This window comes from Chelmon rostratus, chromosome 5, assembly GCF_017976325.1.
Source record: "Chelmon rostratus isolate fCheRos1 chromosome 5, fCheRos1.pri, whole genome shotgun sequence".
In the NCBI taxonomy this organism is placed as follows: Eukaryota; Metazoa; Chordata; class Actinopteri; order Chaetodontiformes; family Chaetodontidae; genus Chelmon; species Chelmon rostratus.
In genome coordinates, this window is record NC_055662.1 from 13733484 (window position 1) to 13752550 (window position 19067).

Consider the following 19067-nt stretch of genomic DNA (forward strand, 5'->3'; position numbering starts at 1 on the left):
CGTGACGCCACATATCCAGAAAAGAAGGCATCCTCCCTGCTCATCAGCTGCTGCAGGATTAGTTGCAAATCTGCAGGCTGCTGCTGCTGCAGGTCCCTCTTTCATTGGCAAAAGTAAGGGCAGGAGGCAGTGCGAGTTTTGCAGAGACAAAAAGAGAAAAGTTCGGAACACCTGCTGCAAATGTGGGAAGGTCACCTGCGAAGACCACAGTCTGTCCAGCAGCCTCTGCCCCACCTGAGATGGACTCTCACGCCCAGACATGCTCTCTATTTCTCTGTCTCTTCCTCTTTCAGTGTTCATTCATTCAGTGTTCATTTTTCTAAAATAAAAGGTTTTCTGGTTCAAGCTGATCTTGTTTGTTTGGAATTTCTTTAGAACATGACAGTGTAATCAGCATTTAGTAGGAAAGAAAACGTTTACCTGTTGTAAGACAAGGGCTTGTGAAAATCGTTATATAGCAATATAGGCTTAGATTATTACCTTAAATCTGACACTCCAAAAAAATTAATTATGCATCAAATTCAATGTTGCTGCCAATCATTGACCCATCCCAGGGCCTAATAATAACAATGATCAAATACTCATTGACATGTATATTATTGAAATTATTCATGTTTTTTGATTTTTTACACTGAAAAACAGCAGGTTAATGTAAACTTACTGGCATTTAAAGGGTTAAAAAAAACAAAGATTGTTTAACATTTGATATGTATGTATCAGGCAGAAGTAGTTTTAAAAGATTCAATCATTTAAAGTGGAAAAAAAATATTAATGTATCATATTTTTATAGCAGTTTTCGTGAAAGGGACATTTTTGGCCTCGAGGGACAAATCAGGATGGATTTTTAAGGGTCATCTAAGGGTTAAATGGCCTCATTAAAAGATATATAGCCAAAATATAGGTACAGATACCATGAATATGAATACGGATGGCCTAAAGTTTGATTTAATGAATAACCATTTCAATGTATTTTGTAGATACATACATAGTAAATTGCTTTTTTGGAGGACGCCATTAGAGAAAACATAAATAATAAACCTGGGCTGGTGAAAGGCTTCATGCTGGGGTCTCATTGTGTTTTCCAGCAGCTAAGTCCCAGATGTAGCCAGCAAGCAGCGATTTGCAGGTGGAAAAAACCTTTCTACTTCAGTTTGTTCAAACTTCTATTACTCAATGCCACTTACAGCGATTCTGACTGCTGGGGATAAAAGTTCAGAGTGCTACCTTTCAAAAGAAACGAGACCATGAATGTGCTCAAAATGGTTCAAGGGCAGCCATCAATTTACTTTGGGTATGCCTTGGATAGGCTGCTGAAACCACTGGACTGGGATGGGGTTAAAACGAGTACTGTTCCATCTAAGATCCACTTCACCTTACAAATGCAACAGTTTGTGGAAAAGAATTGGTAGTTAAGATCAGGCATACATGGCCCTGCTCTAGGGTATAGTTAAGGCTAGGCGAATGTCACAGTCACATGGTGGTCATTTGTCCTACTGATTGGTTGCCAAACATCAAGACAAAAGGTCTTATCTAATATGAACCCGTCAGAGGGCAGACTCCAAGAAAGAGAAACAGAGATGAAGAGGAAGAAGGGAAAAAAATGCAAGAAACGCGGGTTGCTGCGCAATAACATGATGACAATGACTGAGAACTGTCAGCCTGAGTAATTTGGATTGGTTTCGGTCCGTTTTTTTCTTTACTTAAATGAGCTGAGAACAACACCCAGATATGAGGCATCCCTGCATGTTTGGCAGTGGAATTGAGGAAACCAGGCTGCCACTACTGAGCTCAAGTGAAGAGTCAGCGATGGAGAGGAGTGGAGCTCACTGGGGTGCATCCTCTCTCGGCAATCAGCAGCCATTGGGACTCAGTGTATGTTGTGGCCTGTTAGCAGCTGCTGTATCCAAGAGGCTTAGTGTCCATTCACCGAGATACAACAACAAATCATTACTCCTGCATTACCTGCGTCATGATATAAACAACACTTGGTTCGGGAAAGATAATGACGACAGTCATGTCATCATTTGTGTGTGCCTGCTACATGTCCATCCGCCACCCCGACGTCCACGCACCTCCCACTTTACGACATAAAAAGAAGCATCACCCTCTGAACTATGGCAATGTATGTCATATAAATGTAACCCCAGGGGATACCAAAGTAAAGGTAATACCTCGGTAAAGCCGAGCACAGACTAAAAATAGCACCGCATTACAAAAAAAGCACGAGAGGAGATAAAATACGAAACAGGTCGTCCATTTTGAAGAGACTTTCCCAAGAAGAATGCCTCGGTCTTTTCTGTCATTCCCAAAGATAAATATGTTTCTGTTCAAGCGACAAAGCTGTCTAGCAGTTATGATGATGACGGTAGAAAAGGAGGAAGGTGGCATTGTTATAGAGCAGCAAAGTCTGCAAAGTCCTCTTTCTCAGAACGCATGAGTCTGTGTTAATTTCCTCTTTATTTAGGTTACAATAGATTGCTACTGTGGTGCGAAACGATGAATGTTCAAGCAAGCCCGTGCTGTTTGATGTAGATGTGTTTATCGGTTTTCTGCCAGTCTACTTCTGTGCTGGAAATGTCACTGTGTTATTATGCATTTTACACTGATTATTAGTTCCTCTTGGTTTGGCCAGTTATTCGGAGTTTGCGGGGGGTTTCGTTCAATGTTTAGTTATTCTGGACTTTTTTGATCCAAAGGGAGAAAATAAGAACAGAGACGACAGACAGATGGAGTTAGAAAGTGGGTAAACATTAAAAAAGGTAGAGGGACAAGGAGACAGAGCGAGATGGACAGATATAGACAGAGACAGAAGCAGACAGGCAGATGGAGAGAGGAGCGAGCAAATAAGAGAGAGTTAGCAATGGATGGATGCTGTGATAGCAGTGAAAGTGAGCAGGACAGGAGCTGTTTTGAGCTGGTTGTTTGGACAGATGGCTGTCTGTGTGCTAATTACAGACTGAGTGCTTGACACTGTGAACACAATCAAAGAGGAAACTAGCTTTATTTGTTCAGCTTCACCCACACATAGCCGCACACACAAAGAGGAGACAGTCATACACGCACCAAACACCAGTGAAAACAGTTTGCCAATGCCACAAAGAGGCATGAGCAAACAGACACCGAAACACACAGTTACACACACAATGAGGCACAAAGAGGGACCCGCAAAGAGGCATGTGTGCACACGCTTATCAAAAATGCACAATGCAAATGAATAGCCATGCTTGGCACAAATGCTTGAGGACAACCAGACCGCACAGACCTTCTCTTGTGTAATTTCTCCTGTAAAACTCAGTTTTCATCCTTTTAAAAAGATGCTTCTGAACTGCCATCCCTGTTCACTCATCTCGTATTTACCTCTTCTTAAATTCCGTTAAAGCAGAGTCTACTCTTCGTTTCGTCTGCTTGTGCGAAAAGACAACTTGGCAATAATAGCCGACTTACAGGAAGCATCTGCTTTATGCTTAACCAGGAATGTCGGCACAGGTTTGTATGCGCCGCGAGAAGCCTGAAGTTTTGTCAACTGTCCAGTGAGAATGAGACAGATGCAGTAAATCATCAGCCTCTAAAATGATGCTGCGCCTTCAACACAGAAACAAAAGTACACAACAAAATGTCGCATTCACAGCATACTATACATGCTATATATATTTGATAATCTATGAATTCTCATGTATCCAGCTATAGTGACAGCTGTTCCCTCTCTCTCTCTCTTAGATGAATCAATAATGCAGATAAGTGTTTGTTCCTGGTCTACACAAATGTATCACTGGTCACAGTCGTTTACGTTTTAAGCAACGGCGCCTCAGAAATGTCGCAAAAGTTGAACACTTGCCTCGAGATATATGCTAACTTTTTTTTCGCTTTCCAGCCTTGACAAGACACTGAGGACGTTTGTTGATGTTTGAGTCACGTCCCTGTCCATCCTGCTGAATCTTGTTAGCAGCCAATACATAAGAATCATCCAAGAAGACATTATTTTAAAGACAGTGAAGTCCATTGACATTTGAATACATGAAGCATGCGCCAGCATTCATTACCTCAAATATTTGCTGAGCTGGTCCCAGTTCTGCTTACTTCCCTTGAGATGGAGCTTTCGGGGCTTTCAGAGACAGGACGGTATAGAGCCAGATGGGAACCTCTCTACATACAGTAGTACTGAAGCATGTGTAATCAGTGGATGGGTCCTGGAAGAGGACATCTGTTCGGTTTGGCCCGTTCAGATGAGCTGCTGGGATCAATCGCTGGTGTACTGTGACATGAATGTTTGATTTTGTTGAGCTTGATTTGGGCTCTTGAATCCTCTGTGTTTTGGAAGGTGACATACTTCATCACTTGTACGCGGTGAGGGCCCCTCGTTGACCTCCACAGTTTTGAGTATCCACTTGAACGTACCATCTTGTTCGCCGTGGCAAAAATCAGCGGAGGACGGCAGTCTCACCTCAACAGACTGACCAGGGGGCACTTTCACCTCATCATAACAAACCGAAGGCCAAAGAGGGGACCCTGTGGGGCAACAGACTGTTTCCACCTTGGACATTTTGATCTTGTGGCAGGAAAAAAAACATTTATTAGTAATGGCTCCTTTCCATACAATAATCTTCCAGCAGGTGAGTTCATTTCCGACAAGTCACTAAAAATAACCACAGCAGGAGAGAAAGCATCAGAAGGAGCAATTTATATCCAAAAAAAACTGTAACCCATTCATTCCAGAGCGCACCACTGATTGGTGCAAGTCAGTTACGTTAAAATGATCACTCAAACACTGATATGTATTCCAGGCACGCGACACAAACTCATCAACTCAACTCATGGAATTATACAACAGCCTTCAGGCCTCTCTACTACAAGCACCATGGAACCACCAATGGCTGAGTAACTCCGTCCTTCACTGAGACACAAGGCAGATGCTCTTGGAGGAACCTCAGGGCCCCTCATTCCACCAGGACACCAAAGACCAGCAACAGCATCACGGGTCAGAAAAGCAAACGCCGGGACCACACGGATATTCCACCGCAGACTGAACGAGGATGATGATGAACGACCATGGCTGTGTGACAAGGCTGTGAAAATGATTGACGTCGCTTTCTGCCAGGAGAAAATTTAATGTTTAATCTGCGAACCATCGCCTCTCACTGGAGAACTGCTTTATTTGAAGCTGTCAATAAGATGTCCACCCCCGGTTCACTCACACAGGGGCTTTCAGGTATGGTTGATTAAAAGTCTGTTCAGGTTAAAGCTGGGTGGAGCTATGCTGGGGATTTAAATAGGAGACCTCCAACTGCATGCACTCAACAGAAGAAGTTACAGGTTAAATTCAAGGATAATTTTATTCTTTTTGATAAAGGCACTAAAATAAAACCTTGGTAGTGTTGGTAGAGTTTTAGAAGGACCAAAAACATGCCTACAGCATTTTCTTCCTCCTCCCTTTTTTATCTTTCTGCTCGCTCTTCCCTCTACCTCTATCTTGATCTCATTTCCTCTCTCCCCTCCCTCACACCCTCCCCCCTCTCTTTCCTCCTGATAACCTTCCAAGGCCAAGCTTGTTGCATTTGCAAACCAAACAACACATTCCCACATCCCTCCATGGCTCAGTCACCTCCGAGCAGCCTCATTAGTAGAAAACAGAACGAGCGGGACGTTAACAAGTTTAAAGAGGGCCTAACGAGGTGTCGGTGTCTGTCGTTACCGTGGCGCCTGGTCACGCCTCGTCAGGCAGCCATAGAAAACAAGGTGCCAGCCACCAGATGTTCTATCAGATTTTGTTTGTGTTTTTTCCCGGCTTCTTTTTTTTCACCTGAAATTTGGATAATTGAAATTTAGGTAATGGAAAAAGTTGTTTAGAGCGAACATTTTTGAACAGTTGTTTCTTAATTTTTGCATGTGTTGATGTCACCTTTTGTACCGCTGGCCCATGTTATTGTATTGTAAGAGTCAAAATATCAGATTGATTCTGTGTGACTGGTTTGGTTTAACTGGAAAAGAAACAAGTGGTTTATGCTTGCAAAGTGATTTATTCCAGTTCTAAAGCAATGTTTGCATAGGAGATTAAATCATCATTATTATCAGATGGGAAGCATATTGATATCTAAATATCTATAAGTAAAACTAAAGGCATCACAGATTCAAAGCAGAATATTTTAGATGTTGTTGGTCAGAGGTGACACAAATTCATTGTTTGGCAAGAGATGAGTGGTTTCAAATCTTAGTATTGAGTTCAAATATCAGGACGAGTTCAAGTCGTAAGTCCCAACCATAACGTTTCATGTCCTCAGCAATGTAGCATTTTCAGGTAAACTAAAAGTGTTGAATCTATTCATTGTTTTGTAATATTTAATGATTAAATATCTATTATTGTATTTTGTTGCTGTTTTGTTTGAAGAATATAGTTCAGTTAGTTCGATTACAACATTAGCTTCAGTATTTTAATTAATTTGTGTACTTGTTAATGCTTTTGTTTTGAAGGTACTGGGGAACTTGGGCAGGTCAGGTGAAATTACATTCTGTATATGGGTGAGCAGGTATGGGATTAGTGGGCACCAAGAAGGGTTTATGGTTTTTTACCAGGGCAAGAGAGGCTGTATCGTCCTTTGTTTGCTTGCTAAACGGTAAAATGAACCACACTAAATATGAAGCTTGCCTGGACAATGGACTCAATTTTCCCTGCGTAAGATTTGTTCCCTTGGTGCCGCAGTGGTGATTTTGTTTGATTTTGATTTACTTAATTTTTGTTTTGCTTTTTATTATTTCGTTTGAGGACAAATCGCCACTACAAAAAGATTTGGGCTAGAGGAGAATATCAGCTCATCGTCACAAGTCATTGGTGCCTAAGTCAAAGTCAAGCTCTCAGTCTTTTTTGACGTTGCCGAGTCAAGTCTGAAGTCCTCATGTACAGTTTGTGTGTACTGAAACAGGAATAGAGGTCGGAGAGGGCTGTGGCAGGGAAACCACGAGCACAGGATGTTCTCACATTCATTCTAAAATAACGAGGCTTTTACCTTGGTTGTTTGATTTGGTTTAGTCGCAACATTGATAGCACGATGAGGTGAGTTTTATTGCGAGTGGTACACCTGGAAATATCATCACCGCTTGAAATGAGAGCCTCTTTGGCCTGGTTTTAAAAAACATTGCTTGGTTTGTGTGTGTGTGTGTGTGTGTGTGTGTGTGTGTGTGTGTGTGTGTGTGTGTGTGTGTTTAACGTATAGCAGCGCCTGGGCCCTGGCTTTCACTGCCATCTGCCATCCTGTCCTTGGCGACACATCAGGGTCACGACAGATACATTCCTCCAGCTCTCTGTCTCTCTCGCACTGAGAGGAGTCTGGATTTGGGGATTTAGGTTAAAAAGGCTAAAAGAACTCCACCATCGTCAAATTTATGATGACCTGAAGACTTTTGGTCTTTATCAGTGACCTGTGTAAAACAGCCCGACTCACACAAACAGATAAATGAATATTTATTATGGATTATGATGGATTATGTCATCAGGAGTGACATCTTTAATTCCATATGTTCAGCACCTATAGGAAAAACACACCCTCACTGTTATTTATACCATCGTCATTGATTGTGTAACAGTGTTTCTTGCTCAAAACCATCCTCCTGGCCATCTGGCACACCGAGACAGATCCCGGTGAGCTGCTGCACCGGTGGGCTGAAAAAAATCCATAAAGTTTTTACCAGCCCTCTCTGTGTGCTTCGGGATGCGCATGAGAGCATACGGGACTGCGCTCACTCGCCAATGACAACCCAAGCGTGCACCTCCCCATCCCCACCCCCTGGGGCTACTCCCAGCAGATTAGTCCAGGGCTGAATTCCTCTCCCAGTACACCTCCACCTGCATCATCATCATCTTCTTCAGTTAGTGATTCCTACATTTGGTAAATGACAACCCCCCTGACGGTTTGAGGGGTTTCTGCTGTTGGGTAAATACCTGCAGGAACATTTCCAGTTGAGAATACTCCGATTAAATCACAGCGTACATTGTGGCTGCATTGTACTCTGGTCTGCCAGGTACTCCTTGTACAAAGAGTATCTGTCTCAACAATCAGATTCTGCTTCATCACAACTTGAGGTCTTGTTTATGTGGCCATTGCTGAGCAGTCAGCCTATCAAACAGGCTGAATCCAGGTGTGGTAAAACCATTCACAGGAAAATAAGCACTATGGCAAGCATTGTGGGACAAAGTTGAGCACACACATTTGTGTGACTGTATGTATGAAATAGTTAATTCTCTTAAATAGTTAATTCTCTCCAGTGTACTCTCATTAGAAGTGTCTTGACATGAGGCCTTGATTTCTATGTTATGTGCTGTATATCAATAAAGCAACAGATTTTTTTCTGTTTCCTTCATTGATTTTTCAAGGAAGTTGGTTCTGAAATTTACTTTATTTATTTGTTTTTGTTTTTGTTTTAAAGTGAATGTTTACTGGACTAAGACGGGCCGTTCTGTCATCTGCCTGACGTCGCGACACGCTCGCCGCTGACAAGGCCGCTAGCCTGGCTCAGACTGAGCCCGTAATCCTCCAGTAAGAGCCGCTAAACCACCACAGCTGTGGCAGGCAAGCTGCCACCTGAAGCCAGCTGGACTGCCTCATGCCACACACATGGAAAGACACACACACACACACACACACACACAAACTCAGAGATATACATCATATAGAAAGACAAACAACACTGCAGTTTCTCGCTCAGCCCGTCTCTTCTGCCTCTTTCACACACACACACACACAGGATCAGCCGCATGATGATGTATTTACATTTGTGTATGTGTGAAAGAGAGAAACAGACAAACAGACAGAGACAGAGAAAACAACAGAGAGAGAAAAAGATAAAGCGTCGCAGAGTTCAGGGTTTGCTGTTGTGATAAAAACACCCATGACGGACCTCACTCTCTGTCCTAATTATGTGTGTGTGTGTGTGTACTGTACGCTATATGTACATGAATGCCTGTGAGTGTATGTGGGTGGTTTCAAGAGACACACAGAGACACTGAAAGACAAATAAAGGGGCAGAGTGGTGAGAATAGGGGAGTAAAGGCTTACCTGTTGATTTATTTAATTTCTGTTACACACAGACACACACACATACACACACACACACACACACACTCAAACTCATACAGACTTGGACCCAGAACAGGAGTGCACCAGATTGCTATGAATAATCAGTGAATGATGCGTGTGTGTGTGTGTGTGTGTGTGTGTGTGTGTGTGTGTGTGTGTGTGTGTGTGAGCGAGAGAGAATTTTGTATGGAGGGATGCTTACTGCCTCGTGTAATCCCACTCAACGGGAAACATACACTCCTGGGACAGGACATTTTGTCTGGTGTGTGTGTCGGTGTGTGTGTCAGTGTGTCTGTGCACTCCTTCCCAGTGAAGTACCTCGGGGACACAGAGAGCACTTGTGTTTCTGAGTCAGGAAGGAAATCAGCACAGCGAAAACAAAAAAGGGTAGGTTCAACAGAACACACACACAAACATAACCTCGGCTCTTGGCTCCCTTTATTTTCCATTTAAGCTGCTGCGAACATTTTTTGGACTGTGTGTGTTCTTGTTGAAATTATGAACTGTGTTGTGTGATTTGCTACAAGCCATTTTCCCAATATTGGGGAACAATTGCCTGTTTTGAACCTTGAATATGAACTGATTGGACGTGCAGCAAGTCATAAAAAAATAAAACACTGACCCGGTTTTGAAAGTGCGCCTTTGACTATTTTACCAGTCGGAACATGACCTGTAAATCATGTTATTTTGCCCAAAATATCTAATAGTATTGACGAAAAAAGCTGTAGTCCTTCCTTATTGAAATGCCCTTTAAATACATCATGTTTTCAGTTTGAGCTGCAGAGAAATACAGACACACATAATGAGAGACTGTATGCATGCAAGCGTGCACTAGGAGACGAGGTGTTCATCAGTCTTTGTTAAGACGCTTCAGGTAGCATTTGTGTCATTAATTAGAAGCGCGCAGTTTCGGAGCTTGTTTGCAGCAGATAACAAATCAGTTGATTAATGAGCTGATGAGACATGATTGGATAAATTGACAGCAGGATGATGTGTGATCATTTTATCAGCCAGCTAGTTAATCGGCCCGTCTGTGATTCAGTCAGTCATTCGGTCCAAAATCCAGTTAGCTCGTCAATGAAACAGATTAGTCAACCAGCCAGTCGCTCTTCATTTAGTCTGTCCCCCACAGAGGTTCACTGACGCGAACTGGCATCAGTGCTTCAGATGATGTATGTTGAACTGAAGCGTGGCGCAGGATGCTGTAATCACATGGTTGTTAGAAGAATAAGTACTTTTTTACTGTAATGAGCAGACAGCAATGAGTGTAATGGTACAAGCAAAGCAGCGGGAATTGACACGTTAAAGTTCGCTGAAGCCATGCAATGTATTTGCACTCTGTAATCAGTTTTATTTGGCAGTTTTGATTGTTACTGATGCGGTCTGCATTTTGCCATGCAGGATTAAAATTGCAGGAAACAATGCATGCATGTACTGGACATGAAGCAGAAGACCAAAGCCGCACTACACGCTCATGTCACATAAAACGAAAGACGACACTCAATCATGGGTTGATTATTAGCAATTTATAACGTGGGACTTCACTGCTGCCTTCACTCTTTAGTCATCTTAACACTGTGACGCGATCAGTCCTCCCAAACAGTTTGTTTAGCTTCACAATGGTTACACAAAATGCTCTTCAGGCATTGCTTCTCTGACAGATTTGCTGCACGAGGTGTGTTTTCAGTCACATTGAATTTTGGACAGGCAGCATATATATATGAGGCAACAGGTATGAAGCTGAATCGCTCTCAGCTGTTGATCAGCCAGCAACAGTAGCTGAGATAATCTTTTAGCAGCTTTTAAGTGTTGGCAGAGACAGTGCAGTACCAATTCCCATTTGAATTCAGCTGCAACGTGTTTTTATTACTGTGTTTTGTTTACAATGCTGAAGGTTCACATGGTATTTTCTTAACTTGCTCCACTCCACAGTACACTTCAGCACAAGCTGCATGTGCTGTTTCATGAGAATGGAAACTACACCCAAAGCATTTTGCATGCTTGATGGTAGCAAGCAGGCACCTGGACTATGAATCTGTGTTCCTACCACGCAGTCCAAATCAATCGTGAAAATTTAACAACTGAAAAAGACCTGATGCTCCAATTTGAACATTCAAGGTCAAAGAAACACATTTGTTTTTTAACTGCTTATTATTAATTAGAAAATTAATACTGAAAAAGATGAAAGTGCAACACAAGGCCATGACTGGAGCCTCCACTCTCTCTAAGAATATCTAATTTATGAGATGAGTGTATGTCACTTTTCATGGTTTTGAAATTGAAGGAGCAACATTAATGCATTTGGTGACCTTAATCAATAATATACTCGTATATTAGCGATGCACAGCTACATCCCTAATACTAATAATTCACATAATTCATGACACCGGAGGGGCAAGCAATACAGATGGAGCCAGATCTCTCCCTCAGGCATGGAAACATCAGTGTTTAACATTAAAATCCTGGAAAAACCTTAAACCCTCCCTTCATGCTTCCCCTTCCTCATCTCCTTGCCCCTCTAGATCCAGCCTAGTCTCCTTGGCTATTTCTGGGCCAATTAAAGCTTTTCCTCTGGCCGCTATTCGGATGGACGGACGGAGTGGATGGCCTTCGATATAATCCTTGAGAAAGGAGGGTGAGGATAAATTCACAGCAGGTCATCGAGGAAAAGAGGAGGAGACGTGTGAGGTAGACTGTGTGAGAGAGACGAGTAGAGACAGACACACAGAAAAGCACTCCCCCACCGAGACTGGACTCTTCAAAATGTGTTATTTTGATGACAGAAACTGTTCACATCATGATAAAATCTTTACTGAGTTAAATTCATTTCTACAACGTTTTGTGAAGTAATGATGTTTCTGAAGCACAATTGAAAAACTTTATTTCTTGTCAGATCTGAGGGCATTTTCTTGATGCATGATAGCTGCAGTCATATGCAGGTGTGTTCTATTGCAAAACTGTTTTTTCAGAGCAAGCTCTTGTGCTCTGGTTCCCTGAGGTACTGGAAAATGATTTAGTAAATGCACTTAAGCACTGTATTTAAGAACAACTCTGAGGTAAGGACAGACAAGTTATGGTGCATTATTCTGGGGTTAAGACTACATTGATCCTTGGAGGAGATTATATAAAGTTATTCAAATTAGCTATACCTATACCAGCTTTAATCAGTAATGTGCACATTAATGCATAAATAATTATAATCCAGTAATACACAATATTCTAAAAAGGGCTATTCTGCATAAGTATTACTTTTACTTTGGGTATTTTTCAGTACTTTGATGCTTATACTGTTGTACATTAAGCAAAATTTTGAATGCAGGACTTTCACTTGTAACAGAGCATTTTTAGTCCACCAACTTCTCCACAAAAGGTGGAGCAGATCTTACATTAACATCGTGGGTTGAAAGTTGCCTCAGTCTCGGCTCATTTTATTGCTTTTTACACAGTAGCTGGTACAAATTCAAATAATCAGCTAAAAGAACCCAACTTTCTCCACACTTATCAAAATATAGGAACACAGTGCTGGCATGATGCGCTATGGTGGCACCAACCAAGTTAGGTAGTAATGAACTTCAGAACCATTTCTTTTTATCCACTCAGTTATATATATTAGTATATTATATATAACATAAGGGGTTTATGACATCCAGAGGTTGCCTGTCTCATGGAGATTCCAGCGGGAGGGAGTGTAGCCAAAATACCTGCCTTTTGTCAGCATTTGCATGATGTTGTGCCAGTTTCTGTTTTCATCTTGGTTCCAGAGAGAAAGTTTGCAGGCCGCTCGTAGAACTTCTCGGCAAGAGCGTGAAGTACGCACAAACCTGTCTTCATCAGAGAGGTTGGTCTGCAAAACTGAAATCTTGCAATAGAGTGCAAAATTTAGTGGCGACAATGGTGCCATCTCACGAAAACTGAATCTGAATTGATACCAGAGCTGTCGTTAGCCGACTATTTGCTGAGCCTTTAATAAGTTTCTGTCAGCCGCACACTTATTAGCATCAGCCAAGATATTAGAGGTCCATAAAGATTTCTAGGTTCCCGGGAGAGACTGACTAAGACGGGAAAACACTCCCGGGTGATGATTCTTTAGCCCTCTTTAATATCTTAGATGGAGATACAATCGATCCACAGTCCCGTTCGGAGTGCTGAGGTGAGGATCTTCCCACAGTGAGACTAGATGTGTTATGTAAAGTTGATTAATATCGCTGCCACATTTAGACTTCCAATAATGATTTCTCAACCTAATTTACAAAAGCCTCAATGCTGCACTAAATGTGTTTGGTCGCTACAGTGCATGAAGTTTGTCGGTCTGTCTCTGTCTCAGGGATGTCTGTCTGTGTTTCTGCAGGTGAGGCCGAAGCATGCGTATATGTGTGTGTGAGGTAGTGAGAGAGACAGAAATGCAAATTCACGCATGTCTGTGTGCACAAAATCTGTGTGTATTTCTGACACAAAGTCATTTGATTCAATGTCAGACATATGTATAGTAAAATAAGTGATAATGGAAAATCAGACAGATAAGGACAGATAACAAGTTAAAAGCATATTCACCATATACACATTTTCATAAAAAACACAAAATGCATGCTAATATGAATTTCATGCCTCAGTGGGAAATATGATTTTTTTTTCTTTGCCATATCTGCATTTTGCATGCTGGTTCAAGCAGAAGCGAGCCTGTGAAAAATCATGTTTCTCATTGCCGCTGTTCCCTCCCCTTCAATTTCATGCGAATGTGCACATCCTGTTCGGCTCAGCATGTGACCAAACGTGGATGCAACTCCCATGTGATGCAAATCCACGTACAATACACTCAGAGGCAGACAAACGCATATGCAAGGATGCAAATGCGCGCACGTGCACGTGACTTGATCTTACGGCAGTTATTTTCATCATTTGCGCCTGCTTGTCTGAAGCTGTCTGGAATGACAACATAAAGGAATAGTGTGTTTACTACATGATAATAGCTGTGTGACACTAATTTGGCTCAAGACAGCACCGCCTTATAGCTCATACCAAAGCAGCACTAGTGTATAAGCCAAGCCATAGACAAAGAAGAAGAAGAAGAAGATTCCTTTATTGTCACATGCAATAATGCTTAGCACAATTAAGTGAAATTCTCTCTGTACTGTAACCCATCCCTTTAGGAGCAGTGGGCAGCCACTAGGCACAGACAGGAGAATGGACTAGGAGAATATGCAATCTCCACACAAAAAGGCATGATCGGGGAGTATTGTTATATTAAGCCTGACTTTAAGCTTGACTCAGCCCGAACAAACCAAACCCGTGACAATAAAAGCCAGCAAAGGACGCAGTAGATGAGAATAGACCAGAACTGAATAGAGCACACGTGTGCGTCCATACTGAAAGAATAAACTGGTTTGGCTCTGTGAAATACGCACACTCAGTTCTATATGTGGGCCTGTGTTTGTGTGTGTACACAGTGTGAGCAAATGTGAAGTGTGTATGTGTGTGTGTGTGTGTGCTTAGTCGGTGGGTCAATATCAAGAGTCGAGCCTTATCCCTGTGTAATCCAGCTACCCTGATAAAGGTGTTTTCCTCTCTGAGTGTTTGTGTGTGTGTATGTGTATGCATGTGGAAGCGAGTCTACACTCAGGCGTTAAGGACACACACTTGATCCCTGTCTAATCCACTGACCCTGATAAGCAGAAATGGAAAGCGATATCTCGAATAGGCTTGTGTGCATTATGAATTCTTTTCTCTGTGTTTTTGCCTTTTTCCCACTTAAATTTCCTTGCGAATGTGATCTAGCAATCAAGGACGCAGATCGATGCAGACGTGGGCTAATGGACTAAACCGTGGGAAAAATCAAGCCGAATCTCTCTGCGCTCTTCACTCTTAACAATTAACGCACTCATAGACTTCTGCTGAGTCCTGAGTAAGACTTTCAGGAAGTGAAGGTCATCTTGACTTTCTGTCTTCGGCGACGATTCATTTATTTTTCTGCCAGCATGTTCTGATGCTTTCATGTTTATGCAGATTAATGGGTAAAGTGAAGAATTATAGACTTTCATACTGTTTTGGACGCTACATTACGCCAATCTTTACTATATTTAGAGAAACAAACACAACCAGTAGAGAAAAATGCATGAGGAAATGCTGTTGTTTTTTGCCTCTTACATTAATTGGTCTGTCTTTGTGGGTTCAAATCACTGCTGCAGAAACTGGTTGCATTCTCCTCTAGCTGCAGTGTATTTCAGAATCTTGTGTTAGTCACGGTAAGTTATTATTTTGGATTGATCTCCGAGTTTTGTGAATTTAGATTGCTCTCAGGTTGTTTTATGATGAAATCCTCATTGGGAAAGGCTCTCAATGAGGCTTTCCTGGTTAAATGAAAAATGAAAACAGCTGAATTTTCCCACCAGGAAACTGGACAAACTACATTATAAAAGCAGCTCATCTCTGCCGTCCATCTCCAGAAGACGTGGACCAGTGACTGAGTGTGACACAGCATGCAAATAAACTTGTCACAGCCCTGCGTTAATGTGCACAGGTGTAATATGCAATACATTTGGGAGCACACTGGGATTGTAATTCAAAGTTGCTGGTTGGTGACTGGAATGCATACAGTTAACATTGCGCAGCGACAAACCACAAAATTTAATTGTTATTGTTGTTGCAGCTTGAAGAAAGTTAAGATCCCAATCTGTGGTGCTCCTGCCATGATGTGATTTTTCGTTTTGTATTGTACAACATTATGAATTTTAGTTCACTTATTTTGAAAAAAGAAGTGTGAACTACTTTTTCTGGGTAACTTTTGTTAACAAAACTCTATTTCTCTCCAGGGAACTGTAGCTTTGCTGTAGATAACTTCTTCCATTGCAAAGCAAGTGGCAACTTAGAAAGCTAGACTTTCAAAGTTTCCTCTTCAACACTGCTTTCTCTCCTTCCTCACCGCTCCGGATTTTGTCTTTTCCCATGCCGTCCATCCATCCTTCCATGCATCCATCCATCCATCCGCCGTTCTGTCTGTCTGTTTCCGTCTGTCTCCGTTGGATGGCTCCAGCTTTGTCTGCCTGTCAATCAAATGTGAAATCTCAGAAGCCGCTGATGCGCTTTTGACAAAACTGGATGGGCACCATTCCCCTTGTGCTAAAATTCCAGGTGTAAAATGTACAGCTAGTGAGGAGGATACAGACACAGCTGGCCACGTCCGCATCCTATAGCACAGTATATATTGATAGAACAGCAGTCTTTGTCAAATGAACTTTAGCACATGGATCAGTGGAAATAGCTGTCAATCAAACTAGTGGAAGGCAGCTTTATGAACATACCAGTTTATAGATCCATCCCACAAAGCAGTGAATGCATCGTAGACAGCACATCCACCCATTTCCTGTTTCCTTCGCAACATCATGATTATTATTCAATGCCGCATTGAACATACGCACACATGCATTGGTCCTGCATCTATCCTGCATTATTGTACTCTACAGTCAACACACACACGCACACACACAAGCTGATTTGAAGAGAGTGAAGGTGTTATTCTTTGGCTAGTAAAACTGCTAAATTGTATCCCACTCATTAACTATTTTCTCAACTAATCCCAATATGTGAGAAAAAAAAAACAAACTTGTGCTCTCTCCAACGCATTTGAACCAATCAGTCTCTCACGTTGCACTCACACTCAGATTCTGCTGTCAGTTATAAGAGCCAGAGTTTTTTCTGGGAGTTAAACTGACGCACTCAGAAAGTCAACGATGTCTTCAGGAGCTGGAGAGGAGACTCGCTACAAATACACTCACACACACACAGAGAAGACGAATCAAGCTGTGACTGTGAGAGCGTGAGCACCGGTTGTCTCCACAAAGCAGGGAGCCACCTACAGCTGAACAATCCCACGAAAAAAGACGACAAGATTGACGGGCGGAATTGGAGAAAAATCAAAATGTTCATGGCGTTCAGCCTGACTGGCTTATATTTGTCACTTCAAATGGTTCAACTCTCTCTCTTTCATTTCTCTCCCTTCCCTTCACCTTCTCCCCGTTTTGTCCGCCTTCTTGTTTCTCAGCTGCGCCATCTTGCCTCACCTGTCTCCAGCTGATTATTAGGCTTTGCTTTCTTTCTCTCTCACGCCGCTTTTCCCACCATTTTCCCCCATTTTCTCCCTTTCCTCACATGTCTCCTGCTCGCTCTGCGGCAGCTTGATGAAAGCAGACGGAGACACAGAGAAGGAGAATTTAGGTACATCAGATGCTGCCGCTTCCACGTGCTTGTTTGTTTTTAGCTGCAAAGGGTGCATCTGCTTCTGTTTAAAGGTGCAGAACTGCGACAGCAAATCTTAACCACAATATTCAAAAAAAAGAGAGAGAGAGAAGACAATTTAAATCAATCATTTGGGATTTGTTTGAGTATCAATTCTCCATTACACCTAAAGAGGAGACAAAGATCTTTATGAAGACCTGAGCAGACGGGACAGCTCGGATTGTACTGTACTGAACATTATTTATTTAAATGAACAGCACATTTTGAGTTCATCAATGGAACATTATTCTAACAAATTACTGAAGGTGGTTTTAATTTGGGAAGTAGGTCAGACTGACTCCTGTCTACTATTTTTTTTTTTTTTTTTTTGTCAGCTCTCAGGGAGGTTTTCATATACCAGAGCTTTCAGTATTGGTAATTTGCACAAAACACAACACTAAGTGTGGATGTGGGTGGTACTTAAAGTGACAGAGGAGAACTGCAAAGACACCAGAATCATAACACTGTTCCACAGGCAACTGAAATAACTGAAAGTGATGCGGGCTTCCTCCACCTGCAGCAGCTTTGGAGCTGAAACTCTTGAAAACTGGAGTGAAACATCAGGAAGTCTGATTCCTCAGACAGCGTTCGCCTTAAAGCCCCCATGGGGAAACACTGATGTTTTGTACTCAAATGGAATACTTCTCTCCGTCAGGCAATTGTCAGGTGACAGTGAGAAAAAGTTATTATTCATATGCCCTAAAAACAGTTGCTGAAATGTCTAGAATTGGGAAAAGGACACTGCTGGACTGGAACATGTATTTTAATCATTTTATGTTTATGAGGAAGGCAGAAACTGTGTGAGACAAACTACGTGTCATGGCTCAGCGAAGCAGGCAGAGGACTCAAAAGCATGACTCAGGGTGGAGACAGGAGACAAAAGTGGGGTTCTGTGCAAGGAAGGAGGTAACGTGAACAAAGGAGAGGGCCAAGGGGCAAGGAGAGCATCCAGGAAGGCATTTAAATGGTCGCAACAAGGCAGACAGGCAAGAGCGAACAAGACGACTGCAGCACTGCAGAAGACAATCTGGCAGCTGACTGAAGGAAAAAGGGGGCAGGATGACTACTGAGGAGTTGATGAGGGAATTAATAGCAGCTGCACAGGTGGGTGTGGAGGTGAGGCGATGAATACAGGCAGAAAACACTGAGGATAAAGGCTCATGTTTAGATGAATCCCCTGTTTAACCCAAAACACGGCTGTGAGTTTGTGCTGGAATTTCTACATTAAATGAGAGATACATCTCAGATTAAACAGAGCCACAGTAGAATATCAGAACGCTGTCTTTCCATGTTATCTACATGTGCACTTCACACCATCTCTTTCTTGGTTCGCTGTAACATAATGAGGATGTTTGGTCACAAGCTAGTGATGTAAAGCATTTCCATTGGACTATTCAGTCAACCTTTTCACATGCTCATAGCAGCGTGCTGAGCTGCTCAGCACACTCACAGATTAGTATGCTCTCTCTGCTGTTTGAACCGTGACCTGACGTCCTTTGCTCTGCACCGGAGAAGAAAGTCAACTACAGTTAAGGTTATCAATTTTACATGTGTTTCATCAGTAAAATGACTGTTGAAAGTGCTTTTTAATATATAGATGCTTAGATTTACAGTACACTGGCACACTCTCCAATCTAAAATTCAATGTAAGATTCACTTGCGCATCATGACAAGAATGACTAAAATTGTAGAAACATGTACTGGCAGAACAGCAGCAGCTTCAAATGACACCAA